The sequence below is a fragment of the Canis lupus genome, chromosome 16, assembly GCF_048164855.1.
Source record: "Canis lupus baileyi chromosome 16, mCanLup2.hap1, whole genome shotgun sequence".
NCBI classification, from domain to species: domain Eukaryota; kingdom Metazoa; phylum Chordata; class Mammalia; order Carnivora; family Canidae; genus Canis; species Canis lupus.
Window position 1 is genome coordinate 27,650,397 of NC_132853.1, and position 24,186 is coordinate 27,674,582.

General features: G+C 37.9%; 2 protein-coding genes and 1 long non-coding RNA gene across 15 annotated transcripts in view; 1 reads left to right on the forward strand and 2 right to left on the reverse strand.

Moving 5' to 3' along the window:
* TRIM37 (tripartite motif containing 37) overlaps nucleotides 1-24,186 on the forward strand; it is a 240,383-nt gene that overhangs the window by 203,236 nt on the left and 12,961 nt on the right. The window lies entirely within an intron of this gene.
* Nucleotides 1-24,186, reverse strand: part of PPM1E (protein phosphatase, Mg2+/Mn2+ dependent 1E) — a 213,013-nt gene that overhangs the window by 79,782 nt on the left and 109,045 nt on the right. The gene's annotated exons all lie outside the window — the stretch shown is intronic.
* LOC140606418 (uncharacterized) lies at nucleotides 635-22,500 on the reverse strand. Of its 2 annotated transcripts, none has more exons than XR_012008732.1 (4): nucleotides 19,860-22,500; nucleotides 18,921-19,008; nucleotides 18,536-18,657; nucleotides 635-2,344 (listed from the first exon to the last, which is right to left on the reverse strand). It is a non-coding gene; the product is annotated as an uncharacterized lncRNA (long non-coding RNA). The 2 variants fall into 2 exon arrangements; XR_012008733.1 differs by lacking the exon at nucleotides 19,860-22,500 and adding an exon at nucleotides 19,456-19,809.

Consider the following 24,186-nt stretch of genomic DNA (forward strand, 5'->3'; position numbering starts at 1 on the left):
AATTGAACTGTTAATCTCCCAAATTAACATGATTCCAATGAGCAAAAAACATGGAAGATTGTGCACACAGATTAGCTCATTTTAGTGAGCCAGGGGCAGGGATTGGGGGAAGCAAGTAATATCCCTAAGCAGTCATGTTGCTATAAAGTTAATCTTAAGCAAAGTATAGTACTTAGTAGTTTATAAAGACTTTTTAGAAAAGATTTATTTGAAAGGGAAAGAGAGTGAGGCAGAGGGCGAGGGAGAGAATCTCCAGCAAACTCCCCTCTGAGTGAGGAACCCTACATGTGGCTCAATCCCACGACCCTGAGATCATGACCTGAGCCAAAATCAAGAGTCAGACACCAAACTGACTGAGCCACCCAGGCATCCCAAGATTTTTTTAAGATTATAATTTCCTTTAATAATGATTCCAATAACTTTTGAAGAATATAACTCCAAAATTTTACATTTCCTTTCACTAGAATAGAGAAAATGAAAAACTAAAAAGTACCTAAAAGAACATAAAGATACTAAAGTCATGACTAAGAATGATACCATAAATCCTTATCTGTCTAAAATGTTATGCTTTAAGTTCATAATGTCACCTTTTCCATCTTCACTGAATGGCCTGCACCTCTTAAATTATACTTAGTGGTCTAACAAAAGAGTTACATATTGCGCATCTTAAATATCCATTTGTAGTTTGGGAAGATAGTTTTCAGAAGCTGTTGAGACTGACAATGCTAATAGATAAAAGTCTTCTTATCATTTCAAATTCTAATAAAAAACAGAGGAAAGGAATGAGGATGAAAATCATTGTTTAAGTTTTCATTGCATATACAGATAGTATATAATTACAAAGCCAATTCCATTGATGTCATTTATTTATAGGTAATGTTGAAATTTGTATCTTCAGTCATACCACGCTTCCAAACTTCAGATTATTTTCTAAATATTTATTTATTTATTTAAGAGAAAGGGAAAGTTTGTGTTGGGTGGGGGGAGTGAGGGAGGCAGAAAGAGAGAGAGAGAAACTCAAGCAGACTCCTACTGAGCTTGGAACCTGACACAGAGCTCAATCTCAGGACTGTAAGATCATGACCTGAGATGAAACCAAAGTTGGTCACTTAACTGACTGTACCACCCAGGCACCCCCTGAGCTGAGCTAGCTTCAGGTTCTTATATCCAACCACATATACTCAGTATTTCCACTTCAATAAGTGCCATCATCTTAATTTGTCCAAAACCAACTTCTTGATTTTCCCTTTAAGCTTCCCCAAGCCTTCTCCACTTAGTCAATGACAATTCCATTCTTCTAACTGCTTAAGCCACAAATCTTGGATTTATCCTTGACTCTTTTTCTTTCTCATAAACCACATTTTAAAAATCCTATTGTTTCTTCCTTTGAAGTATATCTGGAACCTAACCACTTCTTACTGCTTCCAAGATTACCTCCTTGGTCTAAGCCAGCATTATTTCTCACTTGGACAATCGCATTAGTCTATTAACTGCTTTCCTTTTTTCTACATACTCTAGTTTCTACATAGCACCTGGAGTGATCTGTTAAAAATGTGAATCAGATCAGGTCCTTCCTCTGTTCATAACCCTCTGTTACATTCCCCTCTCATTCAGGGACAAAGTCAAAATCCTGACCATCACTTATAAATCCCTATTTGATTTAATTCTCTGCCACCTCTCTGACTCTGTCTTCTTATACTTTCCTTCTTTCACCTTACTCTATGTCACACAAATCTCTCTATTTCTCTCACCTCACCATCTTTATTTATTTATTTATTTTTTAACTAGGCCCCACGTGTGGAGCCAACATGGGCCTTGAACTCATGACTCTAAGATCAAGACCTGATCTAAGATCAAGAGTCAGATGCTCAACTGATTAAGCCACCCAAATGCCCCCATCTCTGTACTTTTTAATTCCTCTGGCTAGAAATAGAAAGCTTTTTACCCAGGTATATCATTCACTCCTTTACTTATTTCAGATTTCTATTTAACCTTATCAGAGATGCCTTCCCTGATCACCTCATAAAAAACAGCAAACTCCTTTTGCATTCTTACCTCATCATTTTCTAGTCCCTTATTCTGCTTTATTTTTTTTCACAACAGTTATCAAAGCCACTGACTAATAGATTTAGTGTTTATTTTCTGTCTTCACCTGTAAGAATGAACTTAATTTCCAGGGCGCCTGGGTGGATCAGTTGGTTAAGCGTCCAATTCTTGATTTTGGCTCAGGTCATGATCTCAGAGTTGGGGGATGAAGGCCTGTGCTGGGCTTCATGCTCAGCAGGGAGTCTGCTTCTCTCCCTCTGCCTCTCCCCATGCTCCCATGTGCTCTCTCTTGCTCTCTCTAAAATTTAAAAAAAAAAATGAATTTAATTTATTTGAAAGAAGAGGTCTTCTTTTTGTTTACTACTGTATCCTTAGGATTTAGAATAGTTACCTGGCACAGAAAAGGTACTCAGTAAACATTTGATGAATTAATGAGTGAGTGAAATGAATCCAAATAATTATTTTAAAAGGTCTCACTTAAAGGTCAATCAATAAATCTGAAACCCTGCATGTTAATCTAAAAACTGATAATTTAATGCTGTAATAATTATACCTAAATTTGCTACCTAGTATGGCAGCCACTTTGGCACTAGCACAAAAACAGACACATAAGTCAACAGAATAGAAGAAAGTCCATATATAAACCCAGACTTATATGGACAATTATTCCATAAGAAAGAAGGCAAGAATATACAATGGAAAAGAGACAGTTTCTTCAACAAATGGGTGATGGGAAAACTGAACAGCTACATGCAAAAGAATGAAACTGGACCACTTTCTTACACCATACACAAAAATAAACTAAAATGGATTAAAGACCTAAATGTGAGACCTGAAACCATAAAATTCCTAGAAGAAAACATAGGCAGTAATTTCTTTGACATCAGTTGTAGAAACATTTTTCTAGATATATCTCTGCAGACATGGGAAACAAAAGCAAAAATAAATTATTTGGCCTATACCAAAATAAAAAGCTTTTTTTTTTTAAAGATTTTATTTATTTATTCATGAGAGACACAGAGAAAGGCAGAGACTTAGGCAGAGGGAGAAGCAGGCTCCTCGCAGGGAGCCCAATTTGGGATTCGATCCCAGGACCTAGGGATCACAACCTGAACCAAAGGCAGATGCTCAACCACTGAGCTACCAACGTGCCCAAAATAAAAAGCTTTTGCACAATGAAGGAAACCATCAGCAAAATGAAAAGGCAACCTACTGAATGAGAGAAGATATTTGTAAATTATATAGCCAATAAGGGGTTAATATCCAAGCTATATAAAGAACTTCTACACTCAACACTGAAAAAAAAAAAAAAAAGTAATAACCCAACTAACAAATGGACCTAAGACCAAATAGACAATTCACCAAAGAAGATATACAGATGGCTAAAACACACTTAAAAAGATGTTCAGGGATCCCTGGGTGGCGCAGCGGTTTGGTGCCTGCCTTTGGCCCAGGGTGTGATCCTGGAGACCCGAGATCGAATCCCACATCGGGCTCCCAGTGCATGAAGCCTGCTTCTCCCTCTGCCTGTGTCTCTGCCTCTCTCTCTCTCTCTCTCTCTCTCTCTCTGTGACTATCATAAATAAATAAAAATTCTAAAAAAAGATGTCCAATATCACTCTTCATCAGGGAAATGCAAATCAAACCACAATGAGATATCACCTCATACCTGTCAGAATGGCTAAAATAAAAAACCCAAGAAATAACAAGCATTAGCAAGGTTGTGGAAAAAAGGAAACCACTGTTGGTGGGAATGCAAATTGGTACAGCCCCTGTAGAAAATAGTATGGAGGTTCCCCCAAGAAATTAAAACTAGATTTACCATATGATCCAGTAATCCACTACTGGGTATTTACCCAAAGAAAATGAAAACACTAATTGAGAAGGATATATGCACCCCTATGTTTATTGTAGCAAATATTTACAATAGCCAACATATGGAAGCAACAAAGTGTCCATCAATAGACAAATAAATAAGGAAAGGATAAGTAAGATAAATGTACACACACACACACACACACACACAAACACACACAGGAATATTACCACAGCCATAAAAAAGGATGAATTTGTACCATTTGTGATAACATGGATGGACATGGAGGGTATTATGCTAAGTGAAATAAGTCAGAGAAAGACAAATACCATATGATTTCACTCATATATGAAATTTAAGAAACAAAAAAAACAGGAAAAAATAGACAAACTGGAGTTTTTCAGAGGTGAGCTATATAGGAGGATGGGTGAAACAGATAAAAGAGATAAACAGTACACTCATCTTGACAAGCACTGAAGAATGTATAGAGTTAGTCATTATATTGTACACCTGAAACTAATATAACACTGTACTTTATACTTGAATAAAAAAAATTTTGCTCACTAGTATACAAAGAGCTTTACATATGATGGTTATATTTCTATGATTTAAAGAGTAATTCCTCTTTTAAGGCCTTTTTTATTTACATTTTTAATAGACAAATTTTTTTAAGAGATTCTTTTTTTTTTTAGATTTTATTTATTTATTTATGAGAGACACAGAGAGAGAGGCAGAGACACAGAGAGAGAAACAGGCTCCATGCAGGGAGCCTGATGTGGGACTTGATCCCGGGACTCCAGGATCACGCCTTGGGCTGAAGGCAGATGCCCAACCGCTGAGCCACCCAGGCATCCCATTAACAGATAACTTTTTAGAGCACTTTTAGGTTCACAGCAAAACTGAGTGGCAAGTGGGCACCTGAGTGGCTCAATTGGTTAACCACTGGACTCTTAGTTTGGCTCAGGGTCCTGGGATGGGAACCCACATTGGGCTGCCTGCTCAGTGAAAGCCTGCTTCTCCCTCTCCCTGTACCCCTTCCCCTGCTAGTTCTCTCTCTCTCCAGTCAATCAATCCATCAATCAGTCAATCTTGAACAAAAGATAACAACAAAAACTGAGTGGAGGGACGCCTGGGTGGCTCAGCGGTTGGGCATCTGCCTTCGGCCCAGGGCGTGATCCTGGAGACCTGGGATGGAGTCCCACATCGGGCTCCCTGTGTGGAGCCTGCTTCTCCCTCTGTCTGTCTCTGCCTCTCTCTCTCTCTCTCTCTCTCTCTCTCTCTCAATCTCTCTCTCTCTCTCTCTCTGTGTCTCACATGAATAAATAAATAAAATCTTAAAAAAAAAAAACTGAATGGAAAGTATAAAAGCTCCCTATACCCTTTGCTACTATGTATGCACAGCCTCCCCCACTATCAGCCATTCTCAACCCAGAAAATGACTAACTTTCCTTATAGATTTGCCTTTTCTGGATATTAAATATAAATAGAATCACAACTATATAACTAACCTTTTGCATCCAGCTTCTTTCACCTGGTATAATGTTTTTGAAGATGTTCCATGTTTGAAGCATGTATAAATAGTTTGTTCCTTTTTTATCACTGGATAGTATTCTATTGTACGAACATACCATTTTCTATATTACGGCAAAACAGTATTCCATTACATGGATATACCACCTATTTTTTAGAGTGTACCCAGGTAAGACCCTGGCTTTCTTGCATCAGAAGAGAGTCCTCAATAAATGTCAGTAATTAGAGCTGGTAAGAGGAAGAGGAGAATAAAAGGAAAAAGAATTGTAGTTCAGTAAAATCTTTCCTAACAGAAATGGAAAAGTCAAGCACCAGTGAATTATCATAGGTAAAAAAAAAACTTGCCCTGGCTGTGGGAATTCAAACTCTTTCCACTAGATCCTATAGCCTGAGTTTGTTCACTACCACTTGCTTATAAAGAAGAGAGTATGGTCTATAGCAGCCTACATTTAAGGAAAACTGGTCTTCTTGTTCCCAAGATGGGTTAGAGGTTATTGATACATTATATAATTAAGCTAAAAGCAACTATAAAATATTTTAAAAATAACATTCATCTGATTATTTCTAATTTAAAAAATGCAGATTAGATATAAGCATTTACTTCTTCCTTTATGAAATGACAGCAAAATAAAAGGTTTAAATCTACAAGGAAAAAGCAAACAGAAGAGAAGGCAACAATGGATAAAATATTTTAACACATTTATAGAAAAGGGAGAGCAAATAGAGGAGTGGTGCTTGATTTATCAGGGTGAAAGAAGCTATAACCTCGGTGGGATACTGAGACAAGAGTCAATTTTACCCACAGAGAACCTGGGAAAGGCTCACATTTTGGAAGTACTAAATGAGTGGAGGGGAAGCACAAAGTGAAACAATAGGATGAAAAGTCTATGTATGTGAACTGTTGATTGCCCTTCCCAGTCCTGCACATAGAATGCCAGTTGCTAAGTGCACAGACTCCAGCCCTGGTGGGAAAATGGAGATTTATCCTCTAGAGACCTTGAAAAAACAAATTCTAAAGACTTGGAGACACTAGGCAGCACAGAAATTAGAAGTGATATGAACTGAAAAGAAAGGCATTTATTGAAACACCAAAGGACAGGATTTTAATTCCTCTAACCATTACTCTACTCAAATACCACCTGAGAACACTTGCATTTAACTGCCCAGGAAAACATTGGAAAGGTCTTTTTTGGAGGAAATTAACAATCCCAGAGAGAAGTCCTCCTCGTAGTGACACCTAACCATGTCTCTATCCTAACATCCAAAAGCAAGCCTTACCTAAAATAAGCCTTCTTATTTCTAAAGAGCTTTTAATCAGTTTAAAATCTACATAGACCACCAAGGGCCATTGACATCTGAGGAAATCATGAAAGATTAAAGGCAGATTTTTTAAAAAGATTTTATTTATTCATTCATGAGAGACACACAGAGAAAGGCAGAGACATAGGCAGAGGGAAAAGCAGGCTCCCTGCAGGGAGCCTGATGTGGGACTCCATCCCAGGAACCCAGGATCACACCCTGAGCTGAAGGTAGATGCTCAACCACTAAGCCACCAAGGTGTCCCAAAAGCACATATTAAAAGAGCTATTTGGTATTTAAAATGATGGCTGATGGGATCCCTGGGTGGCGCAGCGGTTTAGCGCCTGCCTTTGGCCCAGGGCGCGATCCTGGAGACCCAGGATCGAATCCCACGTCGGGCTCCCGGTGCATGGAGCCTGCTTCTCCCTCTGCCTGTGTCTCTGCCTCTCTCTCTCTCTCTCTCTCTGTGTGCCTATCATAAATAAAAAATAAAAAAATAAATTAAAATAAAATAAAATAAAATAAAATGATGGCTGAGGGCAGCCCCGGTGGCGCAGCGGTTTAGCGCCACCTGCAGCCTGGGGTGTGATCCTGGAGACCCGGGATGGAGTCCCACGTTGGGCTCTCTGCATGGAGCCTGCTTCTCCCTCTGCCTGTGTCTCTGCCTCTCTCTCTCTCTCTGAATAAATAAAATCTTTAAAAAAATAAATAAAAATAAATAAATAAATAAATAAAATGATGGCTGAAAAAAATCCCCAGGAAACATGAAATGGAAAATATGAAAGAAAAGGTAAGATAGTTCAAGTATCAGTCAAGTGAGATTAACTTTTGACCAACAGGAGTTGCAGGAAAAGAGGCCAGAAAAAAGGAAAGAAAATAGTAACAGCAAATACTTTTTAAGGGCATGCTATTTGTGGTAGGCACTGCTTTAAGTGCTTTAAATAATTTTAATTAACTATCTAGTCATTGTATGGCATAGGTATTATTATTATTATCTCTATATTAGAGATGCCTGGATGGCTCAGCGGTTGAGCGCCTGAGCCACCCAGGTATGGATCCTGGGATCCAGAATCAAGTCCCACATCAGGCTTCTTGCAGGAAGTCTGCTTCTCCCTCAGACTATGTCTCTGCCTCTCTCTCTATCATAAATAAATAAATAAATAAATAAATAAATAAATAAATAAATAAATAAATAAATAAATATTAAATTTTTTATCTCTATTCTAAAGATGAGGAAAATTAGGAATATAGATCATTTAATAAGTGGCAGTCCCAAAGTTCAAACCCAAACAGTCTGGTGGCATAACTCATATACCTAACTACATACTACTGCCTAAGAAAAAAATATGAAATAAGAAATAAATTGAACACAATCTGCTCCTTCTAGAAACCCCACTAACAATGGTAAAGGGAATTTAAAAAAATACATAACTGAAAGACAGGAAGAAAAACAGCAACCAAAATAGATGATGGAGTGGCAAGTGACTTAGCAGGACAGAGAAAGCCAAGTCCTAAACTGACAGTGAGGAAACCTGAGAACAAATCCAATATATACCAAAAAAATTTTTAAATGAACAAAAACTTGCAACACTAGTTAGTACCTGTAGAACTGGGGGTGAATAGCAGATGAGATGGATGAGATAAGAAAAACTGGGTGAAAGCTATTTAAGAAGCTGATGGATCCCTAGATCCCCTCCCTCCATTTCACATCCTGAGGCGGCTACCTTTCCCTAACTTCCCAATTATGGCAGAAGCCTACACTTTATTCCCTAGAGAGGTTAAAACAGGGGTCTCTTGATTAGAAGACACCAGGCACTGTTGAAGGCATAAATACCACGGTAAAAAAAACAAGGGGATTATGTGATTTTATGCATAGGTGAATGCTGAATTCAAATATTAGCAAGTCTTGGGTACCTGTGTGACTCAGTTGGTTAAACGACTGACTTGATCTCGACTCCGGTTGTGATCTCAGGGTCATGAGATTGATCAGCAGAGTCGGCTGGAGATTCTCTCTCTTCCTCTGTGCCTCCCCCTACTCGCACTATATATCTATATAAAAGCAGGTCTCTTCCCCCATTTTGTTGAACCAGACAGATTAGAAAACTCTTCATTTATGAATCAGAAGTTTCCCTAACAAATGGCCCAACCAGAGGAGAGTCCAAGATGGAGGAGGAGTAGGAGACCTTAGTTTCGTGTGGTCCCAGGAATGCAGCTGAGATCTAAGAAAATAGCAGCTGCAACTCTACAAATAGAAATCGACCACTTTCTACAAGGTAGGAAGTGCGAAGAAGTAAATCCCAGTTGATGTATGGGAAAATAAACCTTGGGGGGATGGGATCCTCTGTAAGCCCGCACCAGAGTGATGTAGCAGCAGAGTGCAGAATCCAAACTTTTTTTATTTTTTAAAGATTTTTTATTTATTCATAGAGACAGAGACAGAGAGAGAGAGAGAGAGAGAGAGAGGCAGGCAGAGACATAGGCAGAGGGAGAAGCAGGCTCCATGCTGGGAGCCCGACGTGGGACTCGATACAGGGTCTCCAGGATCACGCCCTAGGCTGCAGGTGGCGCTAAACCGCTGCACCACTAGGGCTGCCCAGAATCAGAACTTTTAGAAGTCTGCTCCGGTGAGAGATATCCTTGCCTGAAAAGCACCAAGGCAGCGAAGCAGGGGTGGAATTCTAGGTGAGACAGTGTGGTCTGTCTCAAGGTCACAGGAAGACTGAGTGCCTGAGTATACAGCAGAGTTCCCACGCATTGGAGCAGGGAAGCCAGCTACAATCAGCAAGCCCAGGAGTGGGCTCTCAGCTCCAGGTTCCCCAAACCACAAACTGCGCCAGGTCAGCATGACTGCTCTCCGAGCAGGGGTCCAACAAACGGCAGAACTGGCAAAACTTCCCTTCCTCCCCCAGGAGGAGCCGTGGAGGAGTCTGCAGGGTTATGAGACACAGTTGCAGGCCTGAAATAGAAATGCTCAGTCATAGGCTGGGTGAGCACGGAGTGCGGAGGGAGACCAGGGAGACCAGAGTGATTGACTGCTTTTCCCTGAGGGTACCTTCAGGAAACAAAAGCCATCTAGAGCAATGAAGCAGATTACTTAGCCTGGTCACCTGGTAAGGGCAGTGCAATTCTGCCAGAGGCAGAGACATTGAGAATCAATGCAATGAGCCCCTCCCCCAGAAAAACAGCAAGAACATCCAGCCAAAGCCAAGTTTACCCATCACTGAGATCTACAAAACTCCAGCGCTAGGGGAATATAGCATATAGAATTCATGGGATACCCCCCCTCCATGATTCTTTAGTCTTGCCATTTTAATTTTTTTCTTTCCCTTTTCAACCAATTTATTATTTTATCAACTCTTTTTTAAAAATATTTTTTATTTTATTTTCAAAGATTTTATTTCTTTATTCATGACAGACACACACACACACAGAGGCAGAGACATGGAGAAGCAGGCTTCCTGCGGTAAGCCAGATGCGGACTCGATCCCAGGACTCCAGGATCACGCCCTGAGCCAAAGGCAGACGTTCAACCACTGAGCCACCCAGGCGTCCCATTAAAAATCTTTAATTTTCATTTTTATGGTTACTTGTTATCCTTTCATTGTATTTAATTTTATTTTTGTATATATATGATATATATAATATATATAGTTTTTACTTCTTTTTACACTTTTAGGATGCAGTTTCTTCTACCAGACCAAAATACACTCAGGCTCTAGTGTATGGGGATGCCTGAGTGAGTGCTCAGCGGTTAAGCATTTGCCGTCCACTCAGAGTGTGATCTGGAGGTTCTGAGATCCAGTTCCACACTGGGCTCCCTCCAGGGAACCTGCTTCTCCCTTTGCCTATGTCTCTGCATCTCTATGTCTCTCATGAATAAGTAAATAAATAATCTAAAAAAAAATAATCTAGTGTATGGCTCTGTTCTCTTTACCTGTCTGATCATATTGGCTTTTTTTCTTTTTTCTTTTTCTTTCTTTTATTTTTGTTTCTTTGGTTTTGTTGGTCTTTTTAGAATTTTCATCTTTACAACTACATTCTGTCCTGTCAATATATTTAATTTTATTTTTGTGTATATACATTTTTCTTTCTTTATAATTTTTAAATTTAGTTTCTTCTAACAAACTGGCCAAAATACACTCAGGATATAGTGTATTGTTCTGTTTGTTCACCTGTTTATATTCCTTCTTTTTTGGGGGGAGGGTGTCTTTTAATTTTCATTTTTATAGTTATATTTTGTCCTTTCATTTAATTTTTTGTACATATATAAATCTTTCTTTTGTTACAATTTTGGGATCTAGTTTTCTACCAAAAGGACCAAAATACACATAGGATCCAGTGTATACCTCTATTCTGTTCAACTGTCTTATTCTTTTTTTTGTTGGGGGGAGGGAGCTCTTCTGATTTGTTTAGTGTATATTTCTTAGGCCATTTTGCCATTTTATTTTATTTTATTTTTAAGATTTTATTTATTCATGAGAGACAGAGAGAGAGAGAGAGAGAGAGGCAGAGACACAGGCAGAGGGAGAAGCAGGCTCCATGAAGGAAGCCGGATATGGGACTCAATCCCAGGACTCCAGGATCACGCCCTGGGCCAAAGGCAGGTGCCAAACTGCTGAGCCACCCAGGGATCCCCATTTTGCCATTTTAGTATTTTGTTCTCTCATTCATCTGTTCTTATCTGGACAGAATGACAAGATGGAAAAACTCACCTCAAAAAAGAGAACAAGAGGCAGTACTGACTGCCAGGGACCTATTCAGTACAGACATAAAGACCTTGGAACTAGAGTTCAGAATAACAATTATAATGATACTAGCTGGGCTTGAAAAAACCGTAAAAGGCACTAAAGAATTCCTTTCAGGAGAAATAAAAGAATTAAAATCTAATCAACTCAAAATAAAAAAAGGCTATTACTGAGATGCAAAAAAGAAAAAAAAGAAAAAAAAAAAAAGGAAGCTCTAATTGCTAGGATAAATAAAGCAGGAAAGAATTAGTGATATAGAAGACAAAATGGGGATCCCTAAGTGGCTCAGCAGTTTATCACCTGCCTTCGACCCAGGGCATGATCCTGGAGTCCCAGGATGGAGTCCCACATCAGGCTCCCTGCATGAAGCCTGCTTCACCCTCTGCCTGTCTTTGCCCCCCCCCCCCCGAATAGATAAATAAAAATTTTTAAAAAAGGGAAATTAAAAAAAAGAAGACAAAATGATGGAGAATAGAGAAAAAGAGAAACAACTACTGTTCACAGGAGAGAATTCAAGAGATAAGTGATACCATAAAGCAAAACAATGTTAGAATATTCTAACAATGTTAGAATAATTGGGATCCCAGAATAAGAAGAGAAAGAGGTGGGGGCAGAAGGTATATTGGAGCAAATTATAGTGGAGAACTGCCCTAATCCAGGGAAGCAAATGGGCATTTAAATTCAGGATGTATAGAGAACATTCCTCAAAAATCAATAAAAATAGGTCAACATCCTGACATATAATAGTGAGACTTGCAAATTTTAGACACAAAGAGAAAATGCCGAAAGCAGCTCAGGACAAGAAGTCTGTAACCTACAAGGGTAGAAACATTAGATTAGCAGCCAACCTATTAGACTAGCAGAGACCTGCAAGAAAGGACTGGCATGATACATTCAGGGTGCTAAATGAGAAAAATATGCAGCCAAGAATACTTCATCCAGCTAGAATGTCATTCAAAATAGAAGTACAGACAAAGAGTTTCCAGGACAAACAAACTAAAAGAACTTATGATCACCAAACCAGCCCTACAAAAAAATATTAAAAGGGATCCTTTAAGCAAAGAAAGAGCCCAAAAATAACATAGACCAGAAAGGAACAGAGACAACATACAGAAACAGTGACTTTACAGGTAATACAATGGCACTAAATTCATATCTTTCAATAGTTACTCTGAATGTAAATGGGCTAACTACCCCAATCAAAAGACATAGGGTATCAGATAGGATAAAAAAGCAAAACTCATTCTCTTCATAAGAGACTTATGTTAGATCCAGACACCTCCAGATTTAAAGTGAGGTGGTGGAAAACTATCATGCTAATGGACATCAAAAGAAAGCTGGGGTGGCAATCCTTATATCAGACAAATTAGATTTTAAACCTAAGACCGTAATAAAAGTTGAGGAAGGACAGTATATCATAATTAAAGGGTCTATCCAACAAGATCTAACAATTGTAAATATGTACACCCCTAACATGGGAGTAGTCAATTATATAAGCCAATTAATAACAAAATTAAAGAAACACATTGATAATACAGTATATCAGGGGACTTTAACACCCCACTCATACAATGGACAGACCATCTAAGCAGATCAACAAGGAAACTAGGGCTTTGAGTGACACACTGGACCAGATGGACTTCACAGATATATTTAGAACATTCCATCCTAAAGGAATAGAATACACATTCTTCTCAAGTGCACATGGAACATTCTCCAGAATACATCACATACTGGGTCACAAATCAGGTCTCAATTGGTACCAAAAGACTGGGATCATTCCCCATATTTTTGGACCACAATGCTTTGAAACTGGAATTGAATCATAAGAAGAAATTTAGAAAGAACTCAAATACATGGAGGCTAAAGAGCAACCTACTAAGAATGAATGGGTCAACAGGAAACTAAAGAATTAGAAAAAATGGGATGGCTGGATGGCTTAGCGGTTAAGTACCTGCCTGCGGCCCAGGGCATGATCCTAGAGTCCTAGGATCGAGTCCCACATCAGGCTCCCTTGCATGGAGTCTGCTTCTCTCTCTGCCTATGTCTCTGCCTCTCTCTCTCTCTCTTATGAGTAAATAAATATAATCTTAAAATTTTTTTTTAAATTTATGGAAATAAATGAAAATTAAAACAGAGCTGTTCAAAATCTTCAGGATGCAGCAAAGGTGGTCCTAAGAGAGAAGTGTATAGCAGTACAAACCTTTCTCAAGAAACAAGAAAGGTCTCAAATAAACAACCTACCTTTCTGCAGGTGCTGGAGAAAGAACAGCAAATAAAGCCTAAACCCAGCAGAAGAAGAGAATTAATAAGGATTGGAGCAGAAATCAATGAAATAGAACCAAAAAGAATAGAACTGATTAATGAAACTAAGAGCTGGTTCTTTGAAATTAATAAAATTGGCAAACTCCTGGTCAGACTTATCAAAAACAAAAGAGAAAGGACCCAAATAAATGAAATCACGAATGAAAAAGGAGAGATCACAACTAACACCAAAGAAATACAATTCTAAGAAGATATTATGAGCAAACTATATGCCAACAAATTAGGCAATCTGGAAGAAATGGATGCATTCCTAGAGATGTATAAACTACCAAAACTGAAACAGGAAGAAAGAGAAAACCTGAACAGAAACACAGCCACCAAGGAAACTGAAGCAGTAATAAAAAAATCTCCCAACAAATAGGAGCCCAGGTCCAATGGCTTCCCAGGGGCAATTCTACCAAACATTTAAAGAAGAATTAATACCTATTCTTCTGAAACTATTCCAAAAAATAGAAATGGAAGGAAAACTACCAAACTAATTCAATGAAGCCAGCATTACCTTGATCCCAAAATCAGACAAAGACCCCACCAAAAAGGAGAATCACAGATCAATATCCCTGATGAACACGAATGCAAAAATTCTCACCAAAATACTAGCCAATAGGATCCAACAGTACATTAAAAGGATTATTCATTCACCACAATTAAACTGGATTTATTTCTGGGCTGCAAGGGTGGCTCAACATCCACAAATCAGGCAATGTGGTACACTGCATTAATAAAAGAAAGAACAAGAATCATATAATCCTCTCAATAGATGGAGAAAAAGCATTTGACAAAGTACAGCCTTCTTTCTTGATTAAAACTCCTCACAGTGTAGGGATAGAGGGAATATACCTCAATATCATAAAAGCCATATATGAAAAGCCAATAGTGAATATCCTTCTCAATGGGGGAAAAACTGAGAGTTTTTCCTCTAAGTTCAGGAACATGACAGGGATGTCCACTATGACCACTGCTCTTTAGCATACTACTAGAAGTCCCAGCCTCAGCAATCAGAGAAGAAAAAGAAATAAAAGACATCTGAAATGGCAAAGAAGTCGTCAAACTCTCTCTCTTTGCAAATGACATAATACTCTATATGGAAAACCCAAAAGACTCCACCAAAAGATTTCTAGAACTCATACAGGAATTCAGCAAAGTGGCAAGATATAAAATCAATGCACAGAAATCAGCTGCATTTCTATACACTAACAGTGACACAGAAGAAAGAAAAATTAAGGAGTCAATCTCATTTACAGTTGCACCCAAACTGTAAGATACCTAGGAATAAGCCTAAACAAAGAGGCAAAGGATCTGTACTCAGAAAACTATAGAACACTCATGAAACAAATTGAGGAAGACACAAAGAAATGGAAATATGTTTCATTCTCATGGATTGGAAGAACAAATATTATTAAAATGTCTATGCTACCTAGAGCAATCTATACATTCATTGCAATCCCTATCAACATACCATCAACTTATTTCATAGAGTTGAAACAAATAATCCTAACATTTGTATGGAACAAAAAAAGACCCCAAACAGCCAAAGAAATGTTAAAAAATAAAACCAAAACTGGCAGCATCTCAATCCTGGACTTTAAGCTCTATTACAGAGCAGTAATCATCAAGACAGTATGGTACTGGCACAAAAAACAGACACAGAGAACAGTAGAACAAAATACAGAACCCATAAATGAACCCTCAATTCAGTAGCTAATTCAGTCAGCTAAGCATTCAACTCCTGTTCTCAGCTCAGGTCTTGGTCTCAGGGTTATGAGTTCAAGTCCTATGATGGACTCCATGCTGGGTGTGAAGCTTGCTTAAGGAAGAAAAAAAAAAGACTGTCTTTTGGGATGCTTGGTAGCTCAGTTGGTTAAGTATTCAACTCTTGATCTTAGCTCAAGTCATGATCCCAGGGCCTGAGATCAAGCCCTGCATCAGGCTCCCTGCTCACTAGGGAGTCTGCTTCTCCCGCTTCCTCTGCCCCTCCCCTGCTTGTGCTCACTCTTTCTCAGAAATAAATAAAATCCTTAAAATAAAATAAAAAAGTAAAAATGAGTAGAGGATCTGAACAGACATATTTCCAAAGAAGACATAGATGGCCAACAGGTACATCAAACCTTGTGCCAAGATATCACTTCACATTTGCTAGAAAGGCTATTAACAAAAAGACAATTAACAATTATCATAACAGTATGGTACTGGCACAAAAACAGACACACAGAGCAGTAGAACAGAATAGAGAACCCATAAATGGACCCTCAATTCTATGGTCAACTAATCTTCAACAAAGCAGGAAAGAATATCCAAAGGGAAAAAGACAGTCTCTTCAACAAATGGTGTCGGGAAAATTGGGACAGCCACAAGCAGAAGAATGAAAATGAACTTCCTCACACCATACACAAAAATAGACTCAAAATGGATGAAAGACCTAACTGTGAGACAGGAATCCATCAAAATGCTAGGAGGAGAACACAGGCAGCAACCTCAACCTCTTTGACCTTGGCCACAGCAACTTCTTGCTAGACACACCTCCAAAGACAAGGGAAAACAAAGGCAAAAATGAACTGTTGGGACTTCATCAAGATAAAAAGCATCTGCACAGCAAAGGAAACAGTCAACAAAACCAAAAGGCAGGGGATCCCTGGGTGGCTCAGCGGTTTGGACCTGCCTTTGGCCTGGGGCACGAGCCTGGAGTCCCGGGATCGCTTCTCCCTCCTCCTGTGTCTCTGCCTCTCTCTATATATACATATGTCTATCATAAATAAATAAATGAATTAATTAATTAATTAATTAATTAATTTTAAATAAATAAATAAATCTTTTTAAAAATATTTTTAAAAAAAGGCAACCTACAGAATGGGAGAAGATATTTGCAATGACACATCAGATAAAGGGCCAGTATCCAAAATCTATAAAGAACTTATCAAACTCAACACCCAAAGAATAAATAATCCAATCAAGAAATGGGCAGAAGACATGAACAGATATTTCTCCAAAGTAGACATACAAATGGCCAACAGACACATGAAAAAATGCTCAACATCCCTCAGCATCAGGGAAATACATATGAAAACCACAATGATATACAACCTCATACCAGTCAGAATGGCAAAAATTAACAAGTCGGGAAACGACAAATGTGGATGAGGATGCAGAGAAAGGGGAACCCTTGTACATTCCCTGTTGGTGGGAATGCAAGTTGGTGCAGCCACTCTGGAAAACAGTATGGAGGTTCCTCAAAAAGTTAAAAAGAGAGCTACCCTATGACTCAACAACTGCACTACTGGGTATTTACTCCAAAGATACAAAGGTAGTGATCTGAAGGGGCACCTGCACCCCAATGTTTATAGCAGCAATGTCCACAATAGCCAAACTATGGAAAGAACCCAGATGTCCATTGACAGATGAATGGATAAAGATGTGGTATATACAAACACACACACACACATACACACACACACAAATGGAATACTATTCAGCTGTCAAAAAGAACAAAATCTTGCCATTTGCAATGACATGAATGGAACTACAGGGTATTATGCTAAGTAAAATAAGCCAGACAGAGAAAGACAATTATCATATGATCTCACTCATATGTGGAATTTAAGAAACAAAACAGAGGATCATAGGGGAAGAGAGGAAAAAATAAGATGAAATCAGAGAGGGAGACAAACTATAATAGATTCTTAACCATAGAAAACAAACTGAGGGTCACTGGATGGAGAAAGGGTGGTAACTGGGTGGTGAACATTGAAGAGGGAATGTAATATAATGAGCACTTGGGTATTATGTAAGACTGATGAATCAAAAAAAAAAAAATAAAAAAGACTGATGAATCACTGACCTCTATCTCTGAAACCAGTAATACATTATATGTTAATCAATTGAATTTAAATTTTAAAAAGCCATAAACATAAATTAAAGTTTTTAATTGAAAATAAATGGAATCATCAGAGCGCCTAGATGGCTCAGTGGTTGAGCATCTGCCTTCAGCTGAGGTCATGATACTGGGTCCTGGGATTGAGTACTGCATCATGCTCCCTGCGGTAAGTCTGCTTCCCCCTCTGCCTATGTCTCTGCCTCTCTCTCTCTGTCTCTCTCATGAATAATAAATAAAATCTTTAAAAAATTAAAATTAAAAAAAATTTTAAATGGCCCAACCAAATTATCCTACAATAAAACTCAGATTTGACAAGTCCTATTTATGTGCTTAGGCTTTGCAGTCAGCTTTTAGACACCTCAAAACAAACAGCTAAAACGATCAGATACCAAAAAGAAACATGTATGTGGAAGACAGAGACCAAAAGAATACAAAGCAGTCTGGTAGAAAGAAACCATGTAAAGAAAACTTAAAGAAAAAAATATTTCCAAGAGATACTTAAATAAAATTTTAAGAGAAACATAAAAAAACGGACGCCTGGGTGGCTCAGTGGTTGAGCATCTGCCGATGGTTTGGGTCGTGATCCCAGGGTCCTGGGATTGAGTCCCGCATGAGGCTCCCCAAAGGAAGCCTGCTTCTCCCTCTGCCTATGTCTCTACCTTTGTGTGTCTCTTCTGAATAAACAGAATCTTTTAAAAATAAAAAAAAAAGGAAACATAAAAAGAGAAAGGAACACTTCTAAACTCATTTTACAAGGTTAGTGTTATCTTGATACCAAAACCAGACAATGAAACCACAAGAAAAGAAAACTACAGGCCAATATCCCTGAAGAACATAGATGCAAAAGTCCTCAACACAATATTGGCAAAAAAAAAAAAAAAAAAAAAGGATGGCTGGGTGGCTCACTGGTTGAGTGTCTGCCTTCAGCTCGGGTCATGGTCTCTCAGTTCCGGGCGGAGTTCCACAGTGGGCTCCCTGCATAAAGCCTGCTTCTCCCTCTGCCTCTGTCTCTGCCTCTCTCTGTGTGTCTTTCATGAATGAGTAAATAAAATAAAAAAAAAAAAATTTTAAACACAGTATTGGCAAACCAAATTCAACAATACATTAAAGATTCATACACCATGATCAAGTGGGATTTATTCCAGGGATGGAGGGATGATTCAACATTTGCAAATCAATCAATATGATACACCATATTAACAAAATAAAGGATAAAAATTATATGATCAGGGCAGCCCCGGTGGCGCAGCAGTTTAGCGCCACCTGCAGCCCAGGGTGTGATCCTGGAGACCTGGGATGGAGTCCCACGTCGGGCTTCCTGCATGGAGCCTGCTTCTTCTTCTGCCTATGTCTCTGCCTCTCTCTCTCTCTCTCTCTCTCTGAAAAAATAAATAAATCTTTTAAAAAAATTATATGATCATCTCAATAGATGCAGAAAAAGCATCTGACAAAATTCAACATCCATTTATGATAAAACTTCTCAATAAAGTGGATATAGAAGGAACATACTAAACATAATGAAGGCCATATATGACAAGCCCACAATTAACATTATACTCAGCAGTGAAAGACTAGTGCAAACTTTTCTGTTAAGATCAGGAAGAAAAGTATGCCAGCTTTCACAAGTGAGGGGTTACCTGCAGGCTCTAATAACATAAAGTAGGCAAAAGTACTATGCATGATATGGTATAAAGGTTGACTAAGTGCACCATCTTCCTACCTGACCCTGGTAGAGGTCATGTACATCAAGGGCTTTGCAATCCTTATAAGGGGCCCTTTAGTAGCATGCAGTAGCAGAAACAGCATGGGACTTAGGGTCAACCAACCTCATTTAGGATCCTGGTCCTGATGCATTAATTTAACTCACTAATTCTTTCCAGGCCTCAGTCTCTTCACCATTTTTTTTAAGGATTTTTTTAAAAGTAATTGCTACACCAACATGGGCCTTGAACCCACAACGCTGAGATCAAGAGTTGTACCCTCCACCAACTGAGCCAGTCAGGTGCCCTGTTTTTTATTCATCATAATACTGAGTTTGAGTCAGAGCAGTTAAGAAAAAAAGAAAAAGAAAAAGTACCCAAATTAAAAAAAAATAATTTGTTTGCAGATGATATGATCTTATATGTAGGAAACCTTAAAGATTCCATTAAAAAAAAAACAAAAACGGGGGATCCCTGGGTGGCGCAGCAGTTTGGCGCCTGCCTTTGGCCCAGGGCGTGATCCTGGAGACCTGGGATCGAATCCCACGTCGGGCTCCCGGTGCACGGAGCCTGCTTCTCCCTCTGCCTATGTCTCTGCCTCTCTCTCTCTCACTGTGTGCCTATCATAAAAACAAACAAACAAACAAAAAAACAAAAACAAAAACAAAAAAACGTTAGACCTAATAATGAATTCAGTAAAGTTGCAAAGTACAAAATCAATACACAAAAATCTATTGATTTTTTATATACTAACAATGAACTATCAGAGAAACCTTTTACACGAGGATCAAAAAGAATAAAATACACAGAAATAAATTTAACCAAGGAGATGAAAAACCTGTACACTAAAAACTATAAGATACTGATGAAAGATGTTAAAGAAAACACAAATAAGTGGAAAAATTTCCACCCTCATGGACTGGATTAATATTGTTAAAATGTCCATACTACTCAAAGCAATCTATAGATTCAATGCAATCCTTATCAAAATTCCAATGACATTTTTCACAGAAATAGAATAATTACAACATTTGTATGGAACCATGAAAGAGCCCAAATAGCCACAGCAAGCTTGATAAAGAAGAACAAAGCTGAAGGCATCATGTGCTCTGATATCAAACTATAACACAGCATTATCGTAATCAAAACAGTATGGTACTGACATAAAAACAGACAGAGATCAATAAAACCAGATAGACCAGAAATAAGCCCACACGTATTGGCCAATTAATTTACAACAAAGAAGCCAAGAATATACAATAGAGAAAGAACTGTCTCTTCAATAAATGGTGTTGAGACAATTGGACAGCCACATGCAAAAGAATGAAACTGGATACCATCTTACACCATACATAAAACTAACTAAAAATGGATTAAAGACTTGAATGTAAGACCTAAAACCATAAAATTCCTAGAAGAAAATATAGGCAGTAAGTTCTTTGACATCAGTCTTAGTGATAATTTTTTGGATTTGATACCAAAAACAAAGGCAACAAAAGCAAAAACAAACAAGTTGGACTACATCAAACTAAAAAGCTTCTGCACTATAAGGAGTTCCTTATAAGGGAAATCATCAACAAAAAGAAAAGGCAACCTATTGAATAGAAGAAAATATTTGCAAATCATATATCTGATAAGGGGTTGATACCCAATATAAAGAATTCGTATAGGGGTGTCTGGGTGGCTCAGCGGTTGGGCACCCGCCTTTGGCTCAGGACGTGATCCTGGAGTCCCAGGATCAAGTCCCACATTGGGCTCCCTGCATGGAGCCTTCTTCTCTCTCAGCCTGTGTCTCTGCCTCTCTCTGTGTGTCTCATGAATGGATAAATAAAATCTTAAAAAAAAAAAAAAGAACTCATATATACAACAGCAAAAAAATAAATAAAAATAAATCCAATTTTAAGAATGAGACAAGGTTTTGAATAGATATTTTTCCAAGGAACACATACAGATGTCAAATAGGTAAACAAAAAGGTGCTCAACATCACTAATCATCAGGGAAATGCAAATTAAAACCACAATGAAATATAATCTCACAGCTGTCAGAATGACTATTATTAAAACGACAAGAAATAACAAATATTCACAAGGATGTTGAGAAAAGGGAACCTTTGTGCATTATTGGTGGGAATGAAAATTGGTGCAATCACTACAGAAAACAGTATGGAGGTTCTCCAAAATATTAAAAATAGAACTACCATATTATCCAGCAATTACACTTCTGGGTATTTATCCAAAGGAAACAAAAACACTAACTCAAAAAAGATATGTGCACCCCCATATGCATTGCAGCATTATTTATAATAGTCAAGACATCGAAGCAACTTAAGTGTGCACTGATGGATCAATGAATAAAGATGTGATACACACAGATACACATACACAGAGTGAAATATTATTCAACCAAAAAAAAAAAAACCCAAGGAAATCTTTATTGCAACAACACAGATGGACTTTCAGGGTATTGTGCATAAGTCACATAAGTTAGAGAAAAACAAATACCATATAATCTCACTTATATGTGGTATCTAGCTACCCCTGTACTCCCCAAAAATCCTAACTCAAAGATACAGAGAACAGATCAGTGGTTGCCAGAGGCAGGGGGTGAGCATAATGAATGAAGATGGTCAGAAGGTACAAACATCTAGTTATAAAACAAGTAAGTTGTGGCAATGTAATGTATAGTATGGTGACTATAGTTAATAATACTGTATTACATATTTAAAAGTTGCCAGGAGAATAAATCTTAATTAAAAGTTCTCATCACTGAGGATCCCTGGGTGGCTCAGCGGTTTGGCGCCTGCCTTCAGCCCAGGGCATGATCCTGGAGACCTGGGATCGAGTCCCATGTCAGGCTCCCTGCATGGAGCCTGCTTCTCCCTCTGCCTGTGTCTCTACCCCTCTCTCTCTGTGTCTCCCACGAATAAATAAATAAAATCTTAAAAAAAAAAGGTTCTCATCACAAGAAAAGAAATTTGTAACTATGTATGGTAATGGATATTAGCTAGGTTTATTGTGGTGATCATTTTGAAAATATACAAATACCAAATTATTATGTTCTACACTTAAAACTAATATGATATTTTGTTTTTTTTTCAAATTTTTATTTAAATTCTAGTTAGTTAACATATAATGTAATATTGGTTTCAGAGTAGAATTTAATGATCTTCACTTACATAATAACACCCAGTGCTCATCATAATAAGTGCCCAACTTAATACCCATCACTCATTTAGCCCATCCCTTACCCACTTTCCTTCATCAACACTCAGTTTGTTCTCTATCACTAAGAGTCTCTTATGGATTGTTTCCCTCTCTCCTTTCCACTCCTTCCTGTATGTTCACCTGTTTTGTTTCTTAACTAATATAATGCCATATGTCAATTGAATCTCAATAATAAAAAAGAAATACAAAAAACACTCTTATAAATTAAAAATGTTAGAGCAAAATTTAGAATCTAATAGGGGGGTAAAGTTGAAGAAATTCTCAACCTTAGCTGAGAGAAAAGAAGAGAAAGAAAATAGACGGAAATAAAAATCTGAAAATTTGGGACACCTGGGTGGCTCAGCAGTTGAGTGTCTGCCTTCAGCTCAGGGTGTGATCCTGGTTCAGGGATCAAGTTCTGCATTGAGCTCCCTTCTGGGGGCCTGCTTCTCCTTCTCTGTATGTCTCTGCCTCCTTCTCTGTGTCTCTCATAAATAAATAAATAAATAAATAAATAAATAAATAAATAGATAGATAGATAGATAGATAAAATCTTTTTAAAAATCTGAAAATTTTGTTGACAAACAAAATCCCTGAATGTCCAATCAATATAGTATTGTTAAACCTCTAAGGAACAATATGAAATGGTTATGGTAGTACTACTCTGGAAAGAGCTCCATAATGAATCATTAATTGAAAAATAATGTAAGCTGCTAAAAACCAGTCAGTAAAAAAAAAAAAAAAAAAAAAAAAAAAAACCAGTCAGTATGACCCCATTTATATAAAATGGGGGGGGGGGGCGGAATACATACCTACCATAAGCTTCTATATATAAAACAGTACGTAGGACATCTGGCTGGCTCAGTTGGTGGAGCATGTGACTCTTAATCTTTGGGTTGTGGGATTTGAATTCCACAGTAGGTATAGAGATTACTTAAAAATATAATCTTAAAATCCTCCATATCTATATCTATATCTATATCTATCTATCTATCTATCTATCTATCTATCTATCTATCTATCATCTATCTATCTATCTAAAAGGTTTGGAATGAAACATACCAAAATGGTGATTTCTAGGTAGGGGAGTGAGTTCAGGGGAAAAAGGAAAGGGAACATTGTGCTTTTTATTGGATATATTTCCATTAAAAATTTTTTTTAAAGATTTTATTTATTTGAGAGACAGAGATAGAGTACAAGTGGGGAGGAGAGGGAAATGTAGGCTTCCCACTGAGCAGGGAGCCTGATGTGGGGCTTGATCCCAGGACCCTGGGATCATGATCTGATCCAAAGGCAAAAGCTTAACTGACTGAGCCACCCAGGCACCCCTAAAATTCTTTTTTCCTAAAATTCTTTTTACAATGAAAATGTCTTCATATATTACATTTGTACACTTGAAACTAATATAAACTTCCCCCTGCTCACGTGTGCACACTTTCTCTCTTATAAACCAGTGACTAGAGGTAGATGATAGATAGATAGATAGATAGATAGATAGATAGATAGATAGATAGATAGATAATCTTAAAAAAAAGATTATCACAGACTCTCATTCTGGCAAAGTTCTTATGTTTACATTTCTTTGGTCTAATATTCTGCAGGAACCTTCATATTCCTGATCCTGTTAATTAAGAAAACAGTAACCTTCCATTT